General features: G+C 35.4%; 1 long non-coding RNA gene across 1 annotated transcript in view; it reads right to left on the bottom strand.

Annotated features, from left to right (window-relative positions):
• Positions 1–1,529: 1,529 nt before the first annotated feature.
• The window catches only part of LOC128671156 (uncharacterized), a 31,902-nt gene continuing 27,431 nt past the window's right edge, over positions 1,530–6,000 (bottom strand). The window contains exon 3 of the long non-coding RNA XR_010369933.1: positions 1,530–2,863. This is a non-coding gene — a long non-coding RNA (uncharacterized LOC128671156). The remainder of the gene's footprint in view (positions 2,864–6,000) is intronic.

The following is a 6,000-nucleotide window of genomic DNA, read 5'->3' as shown; positions in this document are numbered from 1 at the left end:
TAGATTGAGTAAAGGTAAGTTCGCGACTTGTGATATGGGATACTAACTCAACGACACTATATTCTATAACATATTTTACACATATATATATAGATAAACATCAAATCACACAGATTAATGTATTTATCACCATTCCGCGGTCCAACTGGTACGACATCCTCCGTTACGACGACGCAGCGCGTTGCCGCTCCGTTGTTTTTTGTTATGACATAGATGCGCGTGGGCATACGTGGGAACTCCACAATTTTTGCGTTGTTCTGGGGTGTCAACGAAATGGGGGGAAACTGAGCGCAATGGATCAAAAGCAGCCAGATATGGGTGATGAAACATTGATGAAGAGATAACAAGCTTTTAAGATAAGCTTGTAATTTTTTAAGCTTAAAAATTACAAGCTTATCGGACTAGTATAGAAAAACGAAACTTTTCATTCTTCTTTCAGTATTTATTTCTTATGGAATTTGTTGTCATGTACGGAACATATAAAAAAAAATGAATACTAAATAAAAGTTACCCTGTAAATTATATTTTGCACTGGTTTACAGTTAAGTTAACTAGTGTGTATGCGATCACACACCACTAGACGCGGTTAGTGGTCGTAAAAGTAATATTAGATGCATTTAGGCGACTTGAATAAAATTTGACACCAGAGGCTTAGTGCGGGTTTGCATTTCACTTCTCACCATCCAATCGATTCGAAGTGAGAGGCAGCGAACCAATCACATTGCAGTGTGGTTGTCGTTGCGTCACAATGGCGCAATGTGATTGGTTCGCTGCGTCTCACTTCGGACTTAAGCCCTTTAGCAATTAACGCACTCGAAGATAATACTGTGTAACTTACATCAACATTACACGTGAGCCTCTGTTACGAAATAGGACATATGTCCTATTTTGTTGTTATTATTATGTTGGCACAGAAACAGGCTATCAGGTTACTGACATGAGATTATGTTAAGAGCAAACCGAAAATATACCTACTATAATCCTGAATGTGACTGATAAATTTATGATAACATATTTTTTTTTTTCAAAAAAGAATGAAGTAAGATGGAAATTTACTTCATTCTTTTTTGTCACTACCTACTTCTTGAATGGAAGTTCCCAACGACCTCGGTGGCGCAGTGGTAAAGCGCTTGCCTCTGAACCGAGAGGTCCCGGGTTCGATCCCCGGTCGGGTCGTGATGGAAAATGATCTTTTTCTGATTGGCACGGGTATTGAATGTGTATCTATATATGTATTTGTTATAAAATATAGTATCGTTGAGTTAGTATCCCACAACACAAGACTCGAACTTACTTTGGGGCTAGCTCAACCTATTTATTTATTTTATTAAGGTACACGAGTATGAGGTTATGTATTGGATTATAGGCATTTTATACTAAAACTAGCTTTTACCCGCGGTTTCACCCGCTTTTATCTCGTGCGTCTCATAACTTATTATTATTAATAATATCTCGGGTTCTAAGCAACGTATCGCGATGAGGCCTATACAAGGTTTTAAGTTATATATGCTATACAATTATGAAAAATTCCACGGGTAGTATAGAACCTAGAATACTTTTTATGTCGAAATTCCCACGGGACCGAAGCCCCGGGGCGCAGCTATTATGTTTGTTACTCTTTCACGCAAAATCTACTGGACAGATAGTAATAAAATTTGGTACACGGGTAGTATTTAACCTAGAATAACCGATAGGGTTCTTTTTATCCCGAAATTCCCAATGGAGCGACGCCCTGGGGCGCAGCTAGTAGGTGATATGTCAATTCACTCCTGAAACTCAGTATCACTTCTTTCGAAATCGACAATCCTCACACTAATACAAATGGTCATTTTAATATTCAAGGCACGGAAGGTCACCCGAGCCGGTGTCATAACACATAACATCAGTTTGATTTGAATAAATCCTGACGTAGGATCAGATTAGGGTTCTGTTGCCATACCTTAGATTAACTTGTTACCCTGTATCACCCTGTACTATTAGATGAGCGAAATGTATATAATAAGCTGGCAACACAACGCGGTGTTTCGCGCGTAAATATTTTGAAAAAAGAACACTTTTTTTTGCACTGTAACGCCATCTACTCATAAAGCGCCATTGTCTATCAGACTTTTTGACCAAATCCTACGGGAATCGCATACTTTTGGGATAAAAATTATTAATTATTAAATAAGGGTGATATCAGCTACCTCATTATTAAATTTCATTGTTTTGGCTTAGCCGGTTTGAGCATGAAGAAGTCACAAACATACTCGCAAACTGTCGCTTTTATAATTAAGATAATATTAAAATAGATGGCGCTACGTGCGTATAGCGCGTTTTTTAAATAATTGCGCGGGCAGATTGCAGCTAATGTAATATTTAATATACTTCGTTTACATTTTCAGCTTATACAATAATGTACAGTTATTCAATAATCTTTACAGGAAGATCAACAAAAATGTTTACAAAATACATTATCTACGATCAAAGTGGAAATATTAAAATTAAATATGCACGCAGCATCAATCACATTCTCCTTTTTTAATAAAACCCCGTCGTCATCTGGTAACCTCATTTTGACGTAAGTTCATTCGTTTTATGGAGCTACATGATACATCAAACGAAGGTCAAAGGATGGGGTCAAAGGTCGTGGAAATTGAATTGTATTCATAAGGAAGCCTTGGCGGTTCGGCTTAAGTATCGATTTCAAAACAATATTTATTTTATTATAAAATTTTTATATATTTTTTATATTAATTTCCCATTTCAACTGTTTTGAAATCAATTAGTATACATTTCATTTGATATAACTTTTACCACACCATTACCCATGGCAAAAAATAATATATTACTATCTATCCTCCACACAGCGTTCCGCTTTGACCTGGAAAAGAAGATACAATTAAACAAACACATTTACAATATTGATGATATGGGTGGATATAATTTTCATACAAGTGCCTAATTTATCATGATTAATGCTATTTTTAAGCTATTACTAAAATAACAGACTCTGAATCATTTTGAAAGTAATCAGCTTTGACAGTAATTAAAACCGATTGTCATAACATGTAATTTGAATAAAAATATACGTCTCGGAGCAAAGGAGTGAGTGCGAGCCCAGAAATTATACATAAACATGTTTGTCCCATACAAACTACATACAGAAACCACGGTCAAAAGTTATCATCCATCCAATAAGAGCCAGCGAAGCGCAAGGCTAAAGTACAACCTTCACTTCGCTACTGGAAGTATTATATAATCTGTGACTTCGCGTTTCGTCGATTTTTTTACCTTCACAACTTGGATCTGACGGGGAGAGGAAAAGAGGAAATAATTAAAACTCCCTAAATATTTAAGCAATTTCGGAAATAAAGGGCTATATTATTGGGGCAAAAATACATTTTTGTATGTATGTATAAATGTATGTATGTACACGTATGTATGTATGTATGTATGTATGTAATCATGTATGTATGTATGTATGTAATCATGTATGTATGTATGTATGTAATCATGTATGTATGTATGTATGTATGTATGTATAAATGTATGTAACGCGATTTGCGAGGTCTAAGTTCGCGGCGAACAACTAGTTATTATAACTTGTATTTCATATTGTCTCTCAAAGGCAGGAAAGTCACATATAAAGAACATTTTTTTCTGAAGTGGGTTGAAAGTACAAAATATCTCAGATGCCAATGTTTTGCGGCACCTCGAGCTGTTTTGTTTAGCTGGATTCTAGCGGATATTATAACTTGCTCCGATGCCTCGGAATCCACGCGGACATACGAAATCAAATTACATAATTTAATAACATCTTTTCCGAAAATAAGTAAAGGTGAGTCGATGAGTTGTTTTACTCTAGTAAACTACGATACCATTTTATACTACTAAGCAAGCAAAGGTTAGGTCGTCAATCGACCACCTCCGCGATCATTTCAATGTTATGGGCTTTCATTCAATTACATACGCCTTGATCAGATGTAAATCGACCACGGATTTTTTGGCTACATATTAAAAAAAGTATAAAAATATTTTAATATAAGAATTTTTAAAATATTTACAAAGATATGTCGTGAATTATGGCTAAGCCACCATCTGATGGTGATGTGGTGAATGTCTACGCCGTAGAGCACTGATGCTACGACGTAGAACACAAGCGCTACATCGTTATAGAATTAGTGCACTAAAAATTACATCATTCATTTCAATAAGGCAGCTTCGCTCCAATGATGATTACGATTAATATAGATTAAGACTTTTTTTAATTAGTTAATGCGAATATATTTGACTAGCTTCTACACGCAGCTTCGCCCGCGTGAATTTCTCACAGAAAATGACTGATTAGATAAACAAACTTACTTTCGCATTTGTAATATAAATTAGCATTATAATTAAAGTGTGTTTATAACTTTATTGTATAAGTATTCATGTTTAGGCAAATGCCTAATAAGGAATGAAAGAAAGACGAAAGACGAGAATGGAAGATATTAAGAGAGAGTTTGCCCTAACATTGGAACCTAATAGCTAGAAAAAAAAATATATTCCGTGCTATTCGCGTTAAAATGTAACAGACAAAATAACCGTCCGTATGTGTTCCCAGAGCAATACGAAGAGAACACCCATTCTGGATCTTCCATTTAGTTTACGGAGCACAAAGTTGTAAGTTTCAGTAGAACTCATCCACAAATAGTCTATGATTCTAAGTTCGAATGGTATTGAACTCCGATGGCGTAAACTTCATTACTCGTATTTCTGTTTCTGGACGATATGACTGTTGCTTGCAGTAACTGAAGGCATTGTGTTTCAATGGAAACATACTTTCCCGGCGTCCATTGAGTGGCTTACATATATTAAAATAGCTTATAAAAAATATCGTTATCATCCATAGCGACGCACGCGCCGTATGTCAACTATATTTTGTTGGGAATCCTGCAGCTCAATTCTTCTCCCGATCTGGATGATGTGCGTGCGAATGGACTGAGAAATGCCGACGACCTTGCGAAGTGAAAGCGGACCCTGGGCTCCGACGCTCAACGAAACGATAGAGAAATCTTTAACCGATTGAAGTTTACAACTTCAGGCATGACAAGGCATATTATGATGTACATGACTAGGACCTGCTACCGAAGAGGCAAGTTTTATGGTCTGCATGTTAATATTTTTTTGTTACGTGTTGAATTCAATAGGATATTTCTGAAGACAATACAAATTTGTATATAAAACGTATTTTTTGTAAAAAAAACTTTATTCTCTGCTAATGTTCTGTAAAATTTTGGAGTGTGTAAAGATGTGAGCAAGTTTGTTACTCAATAATACAAAATATAACGAACTGATTTTGATTAAGAATATAAACTAGAATAGCACAAATGGTACTATTTATTCCGATGTTCAACCAAAAGATGTGAGCAAGTTTGTTACTCAATAATACAAAATATAACGAACTGATTTTGATTAAGAATATAAACTAGAATAGCACAAATGGTACTATTTATTCCGATGTTCAACCAAATGATGTGAGCAAGTTTGTTACTCAATAATACAAAATATAACGAACTGATTTTGATTAAGAATATAAACTAGAATAGCACAAATGGTACTATTTATTCCGATGTTCAACCAAAATCCTCGGAATTGTATAACACAGGCCTGTTACAGTCTAATTGGTTCATAGAGCTTAAAAACTGACATCCGTGTTAGTTCGTTTATGACGCCAGATTCCGTCAACTAGAGAGAAAAAAATCCATCTGTCATATGAAATGACCAATTACTCAGCGGTGGTGTGGTACCTACCAAAAAAACAAAAACAATATTTGAATGGCGCTTTCCCGAATTGCCTGGAATCCGTATGCATTTTTTAACAAAACAAACCTGCTATAGGTGGATTGTAATCCACTTTTGAATGTTGTTTATATTTTTACCGTGCTTTTTGTTAGTGCACCCGCGAAAAAAATGGTGAAAAAATATTGTATGAATATTCGTTACTCGTGTAAACTTGTATGTATATATTGGAATGTA

This window comes from Plodia interpunctella, chromosome 7 (assembly GCF_027563975.2).
Source record: "Plodia interpunctella isolate USDA-ARS_2022_Savannah chromosome 7, ilPloInte3.2, whole genome shotgun sequence".
Lineage (NCBI taxonomy): Eukaryota > Metazoa > Arthropoda > Insecta > Lepidoptera > Pyralidae > Plodia > Plodia interpunctella.
This window is presented reverse-complemented; position numbering and strand designations above follow the sequence as displayed.